Raw genomic sequence first — 17,605 nt, 5'->3', positions numbered from 1 at the left:
CTTTAATTTCTCTTAAGAGTGACCTGTAGTTTTCAGAGTATAAGTCTTTCACTTCTTTGGTTAGGTTTATTCCTAGGTATTTTATTCTTTTTGATGCAATGGTGAATGGAATTGTTTTCCTGATTTCTCTTTCTATTGGTTCATTGTTAGTGTATAGGAAAGCCACAGATTTCTGTGTGTTAATTTTGTATCCTGCAACTTTGCTATATTCTGATATCAGTTCTAGTAGTTTTGGAGTGGAGTCTTTAGGGTTTTTTATGTACAATATCATGTCATCTGCAAATAGTGACAGTTTAACTTCTTCTTTACCAATCTGGATTCCTTGTATTTCTTTGTTTTGTCTGATTGCCATGGCTAGGACCTCCAGTACTATGTTAAATAACAGTGGGGAGAGTGGGCATCCCTGTCTTGTTCCCGATCTCAGAGGAAATGCTTTCAGCTTCTCGCTGTTCAGTATAATGCTGGCTGTGGGTTCATCATATATGGCCTTTATTATGTTGAGGTACTTGCCCTCTATACCCATTTTGCTGAGAGTTTTTATCATGAATGGATGTTGAATTTTGTCAAATGCTTTTTCTGCATCTATGGAGATGATCATGTCGTTTTTGTCTTTCTTTTTGTTGATGTGGTGGATGATGTTGATGGATTTTCGAATGTTGTACCATCCTTGCATCCCTGGGATGAACCCCACTTGGTCATGGTGTATGATCCTTTTGAGATACTGTTGAATTCTGTTTGCTAATATTTTATTGAGTATTTTTGCATCTACATTCATCAGGGATATTGGTCTGTAATTTTCTTTTTTGGTGGGGTCTTTGCCTGGTTTTGGTATTAGGGTGATGTTGGCTTCATAGAATGAGTTTGGGAGTATTCCCTCTTCTTCTATTTTTTGGAACACTTTAAGGAGAATGGGTATTATGTCTTCTCTGTGTGTCTGATAAAATTCCGAGGTAAATCCGTCCGGCCCTGGGGTTTTGTTCTTGGGTAGTTTTTTGATTACCGTTTCAATTTCTTTGCTCGTAGTTGGTTTGTTTCACTTTTGTGTTTCTTCCTTGGTCAGTCTTGGGAGGTTGTGTTTTTCTAGGAAGTTGTCCATTTCTTCTAGGTTTTCCAGCTTGTTGACATACAGGTTTTCATAGTAGTCTTTAATAATTCTTTGTATTTCTGTGGAGTCTGTCGTGATTTTTCCATTCTCATTTCTGATTATGTTGATTTGTGTTGATTCTCTTTTTCTCTTAATAAGTTTGGCTAGAGGCTTATCTATTTTGTTTATTTTCTCAAAGAACCAGCTCTTGGTTTCGTTGATTTTTGCTATTGTTTTATTCTTCTCAATTTTGTTTATTTCTTCTCTGATCTTTATTATGTCCCTCCTTCTGCTGACTTTAGGCCTCATTTGTTCTTCTTTTTCCAGTTTCGATAATTGTGATGTTAGACTATTCATTTGGGATTGTTCTTCCTTCTTCAAGTGTGCCTGGATTGCTATATACTTTCCTCTTAAGACTGCTTTCACTGCATCCCACAAAAGTTGGGGCTTAGTGTTGTTGTTGTCATTTGTTTCTATATATTCCTTGATCTCTATTTTGATTTGTTCATTGATCCATTGATTATTTAGTAGCATGTTGTTAAGCCTCCATGTGTTTGTGAGCCTTTTTGTTTTCTTTGTAGAATTTATTTCTACTTTTATACCTTTGTGGTCTGAAAAATTGGTTGGTAGAATTTCAATATTTTGGAAGTTACTGAGGCTCTTTTTGTGAGCTAGTATGTGGTCTATTCTGGAGAATGTTCCATGTGCACTTGAGAAGAATGTGTATCCTGTTACTTTTGGATGTAGAGTTCTATAGATGTCTGTTAGGTCCATCTGTTCTAGTGTGTTGTTCAGTGCCTGTGTGTCCATACTTATTTTCTGCCTGGTGGATCTATCCTTTGGGGTGAGTGGTGTGTTGAAGTCTCCTACAATGAATGCATTGCAGTCTATTTCCCTCTTTAGTTCTGTTAGTATTTGATTCACATATGCTGGTGCTCCTGTATTGGGTGCATATATATTTAGAATGGTTATATCCTCTTGTTGGACTGAGTCCTTTATCATTATGTAGTGTCCTTCTTTATCTCTTGTTACTTTCTTTGTTTTGAAGTCTATTTTGTCTGATATTAGTACTGCAACCCCTGCTTTCTTCTCACTATTGTTTGCCTGAAATGTTTTTCCATCCCTTGATTTTTAGTCTATGCTTGTCTTTGGGTTTAAGGTGAGTTTCTTGTAAGCAGCATATAGATGGGTCTTGCTTTTTTATCCATTCTATTACTCTGTGTCTTTTGATTGGTGCATTAAGTACATTTACATTTAGGGTGACTATTGAGAGATATGTACTTATTGCCATTGCAGGCTTTAGATTCATGGTTACCAAAGGTTCAAGGTTAGCTTCTTTAGTATCTTACTGCCTAACTTAGCTCACTTATTGAGCTGTTCTATACACTGTCTGGAGATTCTTTTCTTCTCTCCCTTCTTATTCCTCCTCCTCCATTCTTCATATGTTATGTGTTTTGTTCTGTGCTCTTTTTAGGGGTGCTCCCATCTAGAGCAGTCCCTGTAGGATGCCCTGTAGAGGTGGTTTGTGGGAAGCAAATTCCCTCAGCTTCTGCTTGTCTGGGAATTGTTTAATCCCGCCATCATATTTAAATGATAGTCGTGCTGGATACAGTGTCCTTGGTTCAAGGCCCTTCTGTTTCATTGCATTAAATATATCATGCCATTCTCTTCTGGCCTGTAGGGTTTCTGTCGAGAAGTCTGATGTTAGCCTGATGGGTTTTCCTTTATAGGTGACCTTTTTCTATCTAGCTGCCTTTAGAACTCTTTCCTTGTCCTTTTTAATTAATTTCCTTGCCATTTTAATTACTATGTGTCTTGGTGTTGTCCTCCTTGGATCCTTTCTGTTGGGGGTTCTGTGTAATTCCATGGTATGTTCGATTATTTCCTCCCCCAGTTTGGGGAAGTTTTCAGCAATTATTTCTTCAAAGAGACTTTCTATCCCTTTTCCTCTTTCTTCTTCTTCTGGTACCACTATAATACGAATATTATTCCTTTTGGCTTGGTCACATAGTTCTCTTAGTGTTGTTTCATTCCTGGAGATCCTTTTATCTCTCTCTATGTCAACTTCTATACGTTCCTGTTCTCTGGCTTCTATTCCTTCAATGGCCTCTTGCATCTTATCCATTCTGCTTATAAATCCTTCCAGGAATTGTTTCACTTCTGTGATCTCCTTCCTGACATCTGTGATCTCCCTCCGGACTTCATCCCGTTGCTCTTGCATTTTTCTCTGCATCTCATCCCATTGCTCTTGCATTTTTCTCTGCATCTCTGTCAGCATGTTCATGATTTTTATTTTGAATTCTTTTTCAGGAGGACTGGTTAGGTCTGTCTCCTTCTCAGGTGTTGTCTCTGTGATCTTTGTCTGCCTGTAGTTTTGCCTTTTCATGGTGATAGAGATAGTGTGCAGAGCTGGTACGAGTGATGGCTGGAAGCGCTTCCCTGCTTGTTGGTTTGTGGCCTTCCTCTCCTGGGAGAATAGCGACCTCTAGTGGCTTGTGCTGGGCAGCTGTGCGCAGACAGGGCTTCTGCTTCCTGCCCAGTTGCTATGGAGTTTATCTCTGCTGTTGTCATGGGCGTGGCCTGGCTGGGGCTGCTCCTCTAAAGTGGTAGAGCCCTGTTGGAGGGGGAGTGGCTGGGAGGCTTTTTATCTCAGTAAGGGGCCTCTGTGCTCCCTGTTGCCCAGGGGGTTAGAGTGCCCAGAGATCCCCAAATTCCCTGCCTCTGGTCTAAGTGTCCTGTCCTGCGCCTTTAAGACTTCCAAAAAGCACTCTCCAAACCAAAACAACAACAGCAACAATGAGAGAGGGAACAGAAAAAAAAAAAAAAAAAAGGAAAAAACATGCGATTTTTTTTTTTTCCTCAGGCGCTAGTCCCAGGCACCCGCTCGCTGGTCCTGCTGCCCTGCCTCCCTAGCACCGGGGTCCCTGTCCCTTTAAGGCTTCCAAAAAGCACTCGCCAAAAAAAAAAACTGCTCCGGTTTCTTTCCACCCGCCGGGAGCCAGGGGAAAGGGCGCTCGGGTCCTGCCCAGCCGGGGCTTGTATCTTACCCCTTTCGCAAGGAGCTGGGTTCTTGCAGGTGTGGATGTGGTCTGGATGTTGTCCTGTGTCCTCTGGTCTCTATTTTAGGAAGAGTTTTCTTTGTTATATTTTCATAGCTCTATGTATTTTTGGGAGGAGATTTCCACTGCTCTACTCACGCCGCCATCCTGGCTCCGCCCCCCTCTCCTTAAATTTTGAGATATGTTTTCATTTAGTTTAGAATTCTAAGTGGATGGCTTTTCTGTTTTCCTTCTGAACTTTGAAGTCGCCTGCTGTCTTCAGGCTGTGGTGGTTTTCCATGTGATGTTTTGATCCTGTAAGTAGCCTTGATCCTCTCTTCATAATGTGTTTTGTTTCCCTTGATGCTCTTGGGATTTTTCTCACTTTCATGGTTTTCAGGAATTTGATTTTGATGTGTCTTGATCAAATGTTCTTTATTTTTATTCAGCGTGGGGCACATTGGTCCTCTCAGGTGTGCTGGTAGCTTGCACCAAATCCTGAATATATTTGCCTGTGATTTCTTCACACATTTATTGGTTGTCTGTCCCTGCTCTTTCTGGGAGCTCAGTTCTCTACATCTATTAGGCTGCTTTTACTGAATCTTACATTACTGTCATTTGCCTCTAGTTGGAAAATTTTTTTTTGTGCTCCATTTGAATAGTTTCTGTTACTTTCCCTCAAGTTTACTCCTGTTTTAAATGCAGTGTTCACCTTATTGCATATCATTCCATTTCAGTTATTGTAATCGGAGACACTGCAGGTGAGAGTGAGGGTCACCTGTCTTGGCCAGACTCCTCCAGCTGTACCTGGGACAGCACACCTGGAACACAGAGGCAAACTGAGTTGCAACCAGGCGCTAGAACCCATTTCCCTATTTCTGAAATCTTTGCAAGCCTCACAATGAGGACTAAACCCAGCAAGCTCACAGTTTTCTCAGTGATGGGCATGACCTTACCAGAGGCCTGCCCTGGCCAAAGTGAGGGAATGAAGCACTCTCTCCAGCCTGGCATTGCATTTCTCTCTGTCACTGGAGGGAAAATGCATTTGGTCCATGCTTGTGGCTCCACGAGTCTGCTGGGCAGCCATACTGTGGCTTGCATGCAATCTTCCTGCCCTCACATCCTGGCCACCATGAAAACCAACTGGGCACCATTTGGGGGAGCAAGTGAGGATGGTTATTGAAGGCGGAGAAGCAGATCCCGCTGGACAGTCAGCGTTCTCCAGTGGAGGAGATGCCTTCAGGAAACACTGAAATTGTTTTCTCCACTTTGCAAGGAGTTTAAAGCCACAGACACCCCAACCCTGATTCAACACACAGAGAAATAATCTCACTAGCCCAGGAGGTGGCGTTGTCTGGCCAGGCCCTACCCAGGACAGGCCTGAAGCTGTGGCAGGGGTCCTCCCCAGGGTCTCTGGGGAGCATCTTCCTCGTGCTTCCTGAACACGTGAAGTAAAGGGAGGCCCTCTCAGTGCACATCCTGACTTGGCGATAGAAAGGCCAAGATATGTTTTTGTGACAAGACAGAGATAGTTACCTTATGGTAAACACACTGTCTGACTACATTTCACCTTCAAAAAAGTCCATTAAGCAATTTCTTAAATGGAAATCATGCTTAATTATAAGTAAATTGGAAACATAAAAAATGGTACCCACAGTCAAGTTGTACAGTTTTAAAGAAAAGAATCCTCAAAGAATTAATGATGTTATTAAAAATGGGTCTCATGAAAAGCTACCCTTTGACCTGATGTCATTGAGCAGACTCGTGCTCCTGCTGGGGCCATCACTGCCTGCCCACGGCCGGGCTTTCCACAGCAGCCAGGGGCCATCTCACACAGAGGCCCTGGGCACAGCCCGCAGTGGCATTTCCTCTCTGCCGCTGCCTCACCTGCCTCCTTGAGAGGGGTGTGTGGGCTTCCACACCAGCAGGAACAGAGGGGAGCTTCAGCACCGGCACAAGAGGCAAGGGATACATGAGCACAAATGTACTCATTGGCTAAGGTGACTCAGGGGAGTGGTGGGACAGCCTTCCCCAGCCAGGGTGCCCAGCCACAGACTACAGAGGGGTGGACACAGATTCCATGAGGGATCGCTGCTGCTCCCACGGCAGGCCCTCCACTCGGGGTCATCAGTGATGACACCACAAGATGTGAATGTAAATGCCTGAGCCCTGATGTCAATCGAAGGGATTCCCCTCCATCCGTCATCCATCCATCCATCAATCCATCCATCCATCCATTCATACATCATACATCTGTCCATCCATCCATCCATCACCCATCCATCCATACATACATACATCATACATGTCTATCCATCCATCCATCACCCATCCAACCATCCATACATCATACATCTGTCCATCCATCAGTCTATCCATCTAACCATCATCTGTCCATTCGTCTATCCATCCACCCATCCATTCTCCATCTATCTAGCCACCTACCCTCCCACCAACTCTTCCATCTATCCTTTGACCCATGGATTCATCCACCCACATGCATTGTAAACATTCAAGAATCCATACCATGTGGCCATGTGAAGTCTGTGTTGAGATCAGAAGAGAGGTCACAGATGAACAGGCTTCTTTTCTCACAACTTTAACAGAGGAGGGGAGAAGGCAGGTGGTCAAGGCACATGGTTGTCACATTTCCTACACGAGAAAACAGGGTGTCGTGCTGGACAGCCAGGCAGCTTCTGTGTGTCAGGTGGGCGTGCAGGCCCCTCGGATGAGCTGAGACCTGCAGGAGGAGAAGCAAGGAGCCAGTGGCAGACAGGACTGTCAGGGAGATGCACCCTGTGTGTCACTGGCAGGAGATCCTTTGGGTGAGGAAAGCTCTTCTGTTCCCTGAAGTGAGACGACTCAAGGCGGCACGAGCCTCCTGCCTGCACTTCTCATGTTCCCATGTGTAAAACAGGTCCACGTGGATGGGGCAGCTCTCAGCGCACCAACAGCACTGCTGTAGCCCCGATGTCAGCCTAAACTGCCAGGGAAGCAAACCGCTGCTGACCCCACACGGCGCTGCAGGCAGACCTCTGACGCGTTTCCTCTCCCAGTCTCAGCCCTCTGTCTGTCCATCTGCCTCTCCCTGTCTCGGTCTCTGTCACCTCCCCCTTCTCTGCATTTCTCATCATCAGTTCTCCATTTTAAGGCATGTTCTCAGGCTCCATCAGCTGCGCCGAAACTTCCTCGCCACCCGCTCACCAATCTGTTTTAGGACGCGGTTGTCACCTTATTACAACATGAGCTGATGTGTGGGTGCAGCGCTGGTCAGTACAGGTCAGCTGCCTTAGAATGTGAGACTGTTGCCAATGGTCTTTCCCACAATAACAATGTTTCCTGGGCGGTTCGGTGGCCTTGGTGTCCTGAATTACTGTGTGACGGGAGCGGGAATCCATGGGCCTGCCTCTGCTGTCCTGAGCGGGAGTGTCGCTAGGCTTGCAGTTGCCCACCTGAACCCGGCCTCTTCCTGCAGGTGTGATGACACTTCACGCCATCTGCTCCCTGACGCTCTGAATTCTAAGGTGAGAAACGCATAGTCACTTCGAGTTAAATTTCCTCAGAGTCACTGTAAATGTCGCAGAGAGGAAGCGACGTGTCAGAGGAGGTCTGCCTGCAGTGCCTTGTGGAGTCGGCAGAGGTCTGCTTCCCTGGCCGTTTAGGCTGACATCCGGGTTACAGCAGTGCAGGCAGCCTGGCTCTGTCCCTGAGCATCTCCTGCAGGTGGCATGGTCCTCATTGCTGTCCCACCTTTGCTTTTAGTCCTCGGCTCTTTCCCAGGGAGCTGAGCTGAGCTGAGAGAGGACTGTCCCTCCTGGACCACACGGACGGCGCTGGCTGGCAGACAGTCATCTAATTTTGAAACGATAAGTGAGGAAGGATGAGACGGCTTTTGCCAGGGGCCAGAAACAGACTGGAATTTGGTGAGTCTGGCGTGGCTCTGACACACACAGGATGAGAACAGCCACGCAGCTTGCGGGGACAGAATTGAAGACCTGTCACAGCTGGGTGGTTCTGATCCACTGTGGCCATGAAGCCGGGGGATGCTCACTGCAAAGAGCAGCCCTGGACTCCGCAGAAAGCCAGACGCTGGGCCCTGCTGTTCACGAGGTGGTCCAAGTGTTGAGTCGCCACACGGAACAGCAGCACCGAGCTGGAATGGCCCTCGTGGAAGGCACGAGAGGCAGGTGGGTCCTGGGAAGGAGCCGACGCCTCCACACAGTGTGTCCGGGCAGCTCTCGTGCTGAAGTCCTGTGCTTTGGAGCCCCTCAGCACAGCAAGAAAGAGGGTGCTGTGGGCAGTCTGAGGACCCATAAGGGGGAGGTGGCTCTAGAGAAGCAGACAGATTCCAACACCAATTTTCTAGCATTTTAAAGTGCATTATGCCTGTGGCATTCAGGTTCTGTCTGAGCTTGGGGTTCCAGCCACCTAGAGGAGGTCGGATGGGGAAAAGCAGGAGAGGGGGAGCCTCGGCGAGTGACCTCGCCTCCCGTTGTCATGAACAGTGGCAGCATCTGGTCCTGGCATCACACTGAGACTGAAATGAAGGGCAACCAGGCAGGGAAGTACGGGGGTCCCCAGGAGAAAGGCCCTGGCAGGAAGGCCCTTGCCCGTAGCCTCTGCTCTGTGCCTGCTTCTGGGCCGGTTTCCATGTCCTGGGATCTGCCGAGGCCCCTGGTGAGTTGCAGGCACCCCCTGGTGTCCTGAGCCCCCGCAGCCCAGCCCCTCCTGCCTCCTGCATGGAGGTTCGTGTCTGGGTTCACACCGACTTCCCCTCACTGTGTCTTGCACAGTAATACATGGCTGTATCCTCAGAGGTCACAGATGTCAGCTGCAGGAAGAACTGGTTCTTGGATGTGTCAGCAGTGATGGAGAGGCGGCCCTGGAAAGCTGGGTTGTAGCCTGTGCTCCCTGTCTAGTACCCCATCCACTCCAACCCTTTCCCAGGGCGCTGGTGGATCCAATTCCAGTAGTTACTGCTGGTGACAGGGCTCTCAGCGACTGTGCAGGTGAGGGAGAGGGTCTGCGAGGGTGCCACCAGTCCTGGGCCCGACTCCTTCAGGGTCACATCGGACAGGACACCTGGAGACAAGGAGAGGCATGGTGAGTCTGTCCCATCCCACAAAGAAGGCCCTGCCAACCCTGGAGGCCCCAGACCCTCACCTAGAGGAGCTGCCAGCAGGCAGAGGAGGAAGTGCAGCACCTGCATGGCCGTCTGCAGGATGGAGACCTACGCACTGGCCTCTGCGGGCGATGCTGTTTTCTCCTAGGAGCACTGTAGGGTGATTTGCATGGGGGGCCCCAAGAGTGGTTACAAAAGGCTGGGCCTAGGGGCCCGCAGGTCCTCGTGTCCCCATGCTGGGCAGTGTGCAGACCTGCTGAGCCTGGTCCTCGTGACCTGGGCTCCACGCCTGGCTGACACGGTGTCTGTTCTTGTCTGTGTCTGAGGGTTGGTGCCGCTGTTGGTGTGCTTTTGGAGGTTTTATGAAGTGTCTCCTACACTCCATTTTCAGGCTGTGCAATTGCGGGCTGTAGTTTTATTCTCCAGGAGGACCTTTCACAGATGCTGGGGCCATGGTGATGGTCCAGAGTCCAGAGCCTCAACCGCCTGCCTGATTCGGGTCCTGCTACCCCTCTAATTAGATGTGGGCTCCTGGAAATGGTTATAATTATTGTGACCTCGGTCTCCACGTACAAAAGTGGGTGCCAGGAGCCCTGGTCTAGCATTTATATTGGAAAGTTACCTCCTCCATGTCAGTCAGCCTGCTAGTGGGATCCTGGCATGCCATGATCATAACCGGAGAAAGCTGTGTCCAGGCGCAGGGCAGCGGCACTGCAGAGAGCCAGGCAGAGGGCTGAATGACCGTGCTCTTGGCTCAGGGCCCAGAAGCCTTGCTGGAGGCGGACAGGGGGCATTCCCAGCAAGGGAGGCCTATCGGGCATCTGCATGCTGGCACTGGGCCTCCCTTTCTACTTCCGGTGCACAGAGCCCATGGGTGGCCAGCCTGTCAGGAAATGGTGACATGAACTGCCCTTCAAACTGAGAAACACAAACTTTAAAAAATAATGAAATTGCTGGAAAGGCGGGTTTCCCAGTTAAAATGCCAGTGTTCTTTAGGATATTTCTATAAGCAGGGTGGTCTGGCTGCAGGGTGGGCAGGGCGCCCAGCAGGATTCCGTGGGCAGCTTCCACAGAGTTTGGAGGGTCCTGGAGTGTGGAGTTTGCAGAAGTTCTGGCTGCCGCTTGTTACTTATCTGAATGCGGTATAGACTTCCTGGGCATCTGACCCAGGGTACACCAGGAGCCCTTCCCAGACCGCCCAAGCGGTTTGCCCTCGTTTGGCGGTCCCTGCCACCCTTCACCACGCCCATCCAGCTTTCTGCTGCTTCTTATCAGGCGGGGGGAGGTTTCCAGCGAACTCCTCATGATGGAGGTCCGAGGGCTGCAGGCTGAGATAAGTATTTAAAGATGCATGTGTTGGTCAGGGACAGTCAGCATGTATTCATCCTGCACCAGCTACTCTGACTTGCAGCCAGCAGGAATCACATTTGTTTTTGTATATATTCCATGTACCGGGCTAAGAGCTGAAATACTGCTGAGTATACGTCAGGTGTTGTAAAGCCATATTTTTGCATGCTTCCAATCAAACTTTTATAGGTTCCCATGATAGCTGTTTTCAGAAATGAAATTTCTGTTGAAGTTAGATGTCTAAGAAGAAAGAATATTTATGTGTGGAAGTCATTTTAAGTAAATTTACTTGAGTGTGAGATCTTATAAGCTTGTGCAGGGCTCAACTAAGGAATGAATGACGGACTTTCAGGCAGAAGAAAGAGTGTGGGGCAGGGGCAATACCTGTGGAGACAGTGGCTGGAATTTGTGTTCCAAAACTTAAGAAATCAAACTCCAATTTCCAGAAACTCTAGCAGAAGTTGTGGTGGAAAGTGGGGTGGAAATTCTCCTTATTACATCAGTGGACCAAAAACAACTGATAAACAAAATGGGAAAATACTGAACACATTAAAATAAGATTAATTCTCTTCCAACTGGTAAAGATAGAGTTAAATCTAACTTTGGCTCATGATGTTTGTGGGGAAACACAGCAGAGTGAAGCCTCTGGACTCTGAGGGGGAATCAGTGCAAATCTATAATTCTATAACCAGGATACTTGGCCTTAAAGAAGAGCTTCATGCTGAGAAGTGCTATTTAAATGAAGACATGTTCAGGAAAAACCAGTGAGAGTCCATTGCCAGGGAGTCATGCACCAAAGGGGGTAGTGAGAGAGAATTTTCCAGGAAAATGTAAATGCACCCAGATGGAAGAAGTGAGAAACAAATAAATTCTGTGTGTTAAAAAAGGAGCAACAGGCCTGACATGGAGTCACCTGTGCTGAGCCCACATCCGAACCAAGACTCAGTGCCTGACCTGCCTGCACTCTCAACCTCCCCAGGACCGAGGTCACAGCCAGTGAGCCCAGAATTTCCTGGCTGCCACCAGTGAGGTGACCCACCAAGACAGCCTCGTATCCCCATAGGAGAGCAATCTAAGCCCGAAACCGTCCCCTCTTCCCTGACCGGCCGGCAAGAGCCTCTTGCACTTTGTGCAGCTCCCGGGAGCTCTTTCCTGCCTGTTAGATGGGGTGCTCAGGAGTCAGTGCACGAAGCCCGGTAGATCTTCAAATCTACCCTCGTTTTCTAACAGCACAGAAACATTATTAAATGCTGGATAGATAAAAAGTAGTTACAGCATGTTGTAGAGGATGTAAGCAAGACTTGAATTAACATTCAAAACGTCAGTAGGATTTAGGTTGAGAGAGTAGAACTGCGGTCACATACAAACACATACTGTACAGAAATGAAGGAGGAGAGAAACATCATTAGATTTTTATGGGGCAGCGTTCTCATTCTACAGCCTACGGAAACAGGAGTGGGGAAGTGAGAGCACGTCTAACTATCCCAAGGCCAGAGCGAAACTCAGCAGGTGCTCCTGGACTCCATCAGAGATTAGCAGGCCCCGCAGGCACAGGGGGTGGGGGGCTCACGTGGGGCGGGCGAGGGTCATGGACGTTTCCTCCAGAAAGGGAAGCATGACGTCAGGAGCCAAAGGGCAAATGTACCGCTGTGGAACAGTCACTGTTCACATGATATTTACTGAGTTTAATTTCTTCACGATGAGAGCTTAATCTGGTGGCTGAAATTTCAATATATTTGGCATCTTCACTAAAGAGAGTGATAGACGCCGGCCGGAAGCCATGAGCCGACGGTGCGCAGTCAGAGATCCAGCCCCGTGGGTCTGCGATGAGCGCAGGAGCTCGAGGGAGGAGAAGTGCCCGCGCCTGACTCCTGAGCTGTGGCCCCGCTGCTGATGTGCCCACGGCTTGGCTAGCAGGGCACTTCCTGCTTCCGTATGCTGATCGGGGATACTGTCTTTACTAGGTTGCCCCAACCTTTAGCAGAATGGTGGGCCCACTGAGTCAGAAGGTTTTAATGTTTTACCCTTTTGCTATTTGTCTGTCCATGTTCAGCTTTTTAAATTAATTAATTAATTCACTTTTACCCTTTGATACCCTTAAACCATTTCTTCCATCCTTCACAACTCCAGCACTTGGCATATTGCCCCAGGGCGCCCCATGTTGTTGCGAATGATGCATTCATCCTCCCTTATGGCTGAACAGTATTCCACCGTGTGCGACCAGTTTCCTTACCCACCATCCGCTGGTGGGCATGCAGGCTGCTTCTTGGTCTTGGCTGTTGTTGACAATGCAGCAGTGAGCATGGGGTGCCTATGTCTTTTCCAATCAGTATGTTCATTTTCCCTGGGGACTTGGACTTCTTCAGCGGTGCCCTCATCCGTGGTGGTCTTCTGAGACTGTTTTCCAGGAGCCCCTGGACTGCAGCCATGAAGTCTTGGAGCAAGGTCACCGCAGGGTGCACAGGCGGGAGAAGCTCTGTCTCCCCATGCACGGGTGGGCAAAACGCCTCCAGGTCCCCTGGCATATCGTGCTGGATCCCACAGCTCCACAAATGGCACATTTGTTTGTGGATGGGTGACACATTTTTTGCTGGGGTGGGGACAAAACAAGGAACTCTTTTGCTGCCACGGTGCTGTCACCACTCCACTCCACTCTTCATCACTTTGTAAGATTTAAGAGACAGAAGCCTGAGGTGTGACCAGAAAGCGGTGTTAATGGGTTCACAGTGTAACATCCACCATGCGGTGTGGGGGAGTGGTGCGGCCCTGTTACGGGAGAGGGTTTTTGGGGGATTCAATGTAAGTGGTTATTTAAGTGGTTGGTAATGGATTTCTATCACTTTAGGGTATTTTACACAATGCCCATGGTAACCACAAAGAAAATATCTGAGGAGTATGTACAAAGCAACTTGAGAAAGTGATAAAAAATGTCATTACAAAATATCATCTAAACAGAAAGGAAGCCGTTATGGTGGGGAATGAGTTACGAAAGCTGCTGGACACCCAGAAGACAATGAACGGAGATTATGTTAAGTGTTCTTATCCTTAAAAAGTGTTTGCTGCTTTTTCTCTGACCCAGATTGGTCACTATAGGGTCTGACAAGCATATAATGCAATCTGGTCTCAGCCATGATCATCTTTGATGACCCTTATGAATGCCACCATCTGTACTGGAGCTGGAGTACTAGTCTTTCTTTCTCTGTCCTACAGATGGGCAGACCCTATGAACTTATTCCCATCAGCGTAAATACATGTACACAGAACTTTTTAGGGTTAGTATCACATGTTTTCTGGTTTGCAGTCACTTCTATGTGTATCAAAACCTTTGCTAGCCATACCTTTATAGACCCATCACCTTACATGAATATTCTATATCTTCTGAGTTTCCTTGACACACAGCATTATGTAAATTTTGGGTGGACAATGGGATAAAGTGATACATGCATGTAATGCAAAATGCTAACCACAGTAAGGCTAGTTCACACATCCTGCACCTCACATAACGCCTTTGTGCTGTTGTTACAGTGCTTCTGGGGAATTGCTCTCCTGGCAGCTTTGGCGCGTCAGCCATGGTCACTGTGCTGTACTGTGGACCCCCGAGCTCTCCCACCTTCTGAATTGAAGTGTGTACCCTTTTGCCAATGTCTTCCCATTTCCCCACCCTCAGCCGCTGGGAACTACTGTCCCACTCTCTGTTTCTTTGACTCTGATGCTTTCCGATCCCACACTGGAATGAGGTCATGCAGGAAAGTCATAGGACTTGTCTTTGAGTGTCTGATCCCACTGAGCCTAGTGTCCTCTGGGCCCTCCATGTCACAGCAAATAGCAGCCTTTCCTTTTTTGTGGGCGGATAACATTCCACTGTATGTATGTGCAGCACATCCTCTTCACCTAGTTACCCAGGAGTGGGCACTTAATGCTGTTGCCATGTCTTGGTTCCAGAGAACAATATGCTGCTGTGTACACGGGGCACAGTTATCTCTTTGAGGCAGCGATGTCCCCACCCTCACATACATGCCAGAACTGGGGTTGCTGAATCCCTGCTACTTTTGTTTTAATTCTTTGAGGAACCTCCATACTGTTTTCAGTCATGGCTGAGCCAGTTTACATTCCCAGCAACAGAGCCTGGGGTCTCCCTATTCCCACATAGCAAGCATTTGTTAACTCTTGTCTCTTTCATAACAGCCATGCTAAGAGGTGTGAGGTAACACCTCCGTGTGGTCTGGTGTTTCTTTGATCATTAGCATGCAGAGCATCTTTTCATGTGCCTGTTCGCATTTGCATGTCTGCTTTGGAAAGATGTCCCTTCAAGTCCTCTGCCTGCCCATTTCTTTTTTGTTTTTTTACTTAACATTTCTTTTATTAAGGGATTATTGATATACACTCTTATGAAGGTTTCACATGAAAAACAATGTGGGTACTACATTCACGCATATTATGAAGTCCCCACCCACACCCCATTGCAGTCGCTGTCCATCAGTGTAGTAAGATGTGACAGATCACTATTTGCTTACTCTGTGCTACACTGTCCTTCCCGTGACCCCCCACACCACATATACTAAACATAATACCCTCAATCCCCTTCTCCCTCCCTCCCCACCCACCCTCCCCCACCCTTCCCCTTTGGTAACCCCTAGTCCCTTCTTGGGTTCTGTGATTCTGCTGCTGTTTTGTTCCTTTAGTTTTGCTTTGTTCTTATGCTCCACAAATGAGGGAAATCATTTGGTACTTGACATAAGCCACCACCTGGCTTATGTCACTGAGCATAATACCCTCCAGCTCCATCCATGTTGTTGCAAATGGTAGGATTTGTTTTCTTCTTATGGCTGAATAATACTCCATTGTGTATATGTACCACCTCTTCTTTATCCATTTATCTACTGATGGACACTTAGGTTGCTTCCATTTCTTGGCTACTGTAAATAGTGCTGCGATAAACATAGGGGTGCATATGTCTTTTTGAATCTGGGATCTCACATTCTTAGGGTAAATTCCTAGGAGTGGAAACCCTGGGTCAAATGGTATTTCTATTTTTAGTTTTTTGAGGAACCTCCATTTTGTTTTCCAGAATGCTTGAACTAGCATTTCCACCAGCAGTGTAGGAGGGTTACCCTTTCTCTGCATCCTCACCAGAATTTGTTTTTTCTTGTCTTTTGGATGTTGACCATCCTAACTGGTGTGAGGTGAGATCTCATTGTGGTTTTAATTTGCATTTCCCTGATGATTAGTGATGTGGAGCATCTGTTCATGTTCCTGTTGGCCATCTGAATTTCTTTGGAGAAGTATCTGTTCAGATCCTCCGCCCATTTTTTAATCAGATTATTTCTTTTTGCATGTTGAGGCATGTGACTTCTTTATGTATTTTGGATGTTAAGCTCTTATTGGATATGTCATTTATAAATATATTCTCATATTCTTCCATCTGCCTATGGGTTTATCTATTTTGTTTATTTTCTCAAAGAACCAGCTCCTAGTTTCATTGATTCTATTGTTTTATTCTTTTCAATTACATTTATTTCTGCTCTGATCTTTATTATGTCCCTCCTTCTGCTGACACCGAGCCTCATTTGTTCTTCTTTTTCTAGTTTCAATAATTGTGAGTTTAGACTGTTCATTTGGGATTGTCCTTGTTTCTTGAGGTGAACCTGTATTGCTATATACTTCTCTCTTAGAACTGCCTTCACTGAGTCCCACAGATTTCGGGGTGTTCAGTTGTTTCAATTTCTCTGCATATTTTGCTTGATCTTTGTTTTAATTTGTTCATTGATCCCTTGATTATTTAGGAGCATGTTGTTAAGTCTCCATGTGTTTGTTAGCTTTTTTGTTTCCTTTGCTTAGTTTATTTCTAGATTCATACCTTTATGGTCTGAGAAGCTACTGATACAATTTCAATCCTTCTGAAATTACTGAGGATCATTTTTTGGCCTAGTATGTGATTTATTCTGAAAAATGTTCCATGTGCACTTAAGAAGAATGTGTATCCTGCTACTTTTGGGCAGAGTGTTCTGTAGATGTCTATTGGGTCCATCTGTTCTAGTGTGTTGTTCAGTGACTCTGTCTCCTTACTTATTTTCTGTCTGGTTGATCTGTCTTTGGAGTGGGAGATATGTTGAAGTCTCCTAAAATGAATGAATTGCATTCTATTTCCCCTTTAATTCTTTTAGTATTTGTTTCACACATGTAGGTGCTCCTGTGTTGGGTACATAGCTATTTATAATGGTTATATCCTCTTGTTGGACTGACCCCTTTATCATTATGTAATGTCCTTCTTTGTCTCTTGTTACTTTCTTTGTTTTGGAGTCTATTTTGTCTGATACTCCCTATTATCAGTACTGCAACACCTGCTGTTTTCTCCCTATTGTTTGCATGAAATATCTTTTTCCAGCCCTTCATTTTTAGTGTGTGTATGTCTTTGGGTTTAAAGTGAGTCTCTTGTAGGCAGCATATAGGTGGGTCTTGTTTTTTTATCCATTCAGTGACTCTGTGTCGTTTGATTGGGGCATTCGTTCCATGTATATTTAGGGTGATTATAGATAGGTATGTACTTATTGCTTTTGCAGGCTTTAGATCCATGGTTACTAAAGGTTCAAGGGTAGCTTCCTTACTATCTAACAGTTTAACTTAACTCACTTATTAAGCTATTTCAAATACAATCTAAAGGTTCTTTTTCTTTTCCCTTCCTCTTCTACTCTTTATATATTAGGTGTCATATTCTGTACTCTTTGTGTCTCCCTTGACTGACTTTGTGGACAGTTGATATAATTTTGTGGTTGCTTGGTAATTAATTGGTCGCTTCCTTTACTGTGGTTTTATTTTCTCTGGTGACAGCTATATAGCCTTAGGAGAGCTTCCATCTAGAGCAGTCCCTCTAAAATACACTGTAGAGGTGGTTTGTGGGAGGTATATTCCCTCAACTTTTGCTTATCCGGAAGTTCTTTAATCCCTGCTTCAAATGTAGATGAGAATCTTTCTGGGTAGAGTATTCTTGTTGGAGCCCCTTCTGATTCTTGTCAT

At 46.4% G+C, this 17,605-nt stretch overlaps 1 pseudogene; it reads right to left on the bottom strand.

The window, feature by feature from the left end:
• The window catches only part of LOC118967143 (immunoglobulin heavy constant mu-like), a 103,852-nt pseudogene extending 94,521 nt beyond the window's left edge, over positions 1-9,331 (bottom strand).
• Between the last annotated feature and the right edge of the window lie 8,274 nt (positions 9,332-17,605).

Source organism: Manis javanica, chromosome 8 (genome assembly GCF_040802235.1).
Source record: "Manis javanica isolate MJ-LG chromosome 8, MJ_LKY, whole genome shotgun sequence".
NCBI lineage: Eukaryota > Metazoa > Chordata > Mammalia > Pholidota > Manidae > Manis > Manis javanica.
The sequence above is the reverse complement of the archived record's forward strand: the minus strand, read 5'-3'. Positions and strand labels throughout refer to the sequence as shown.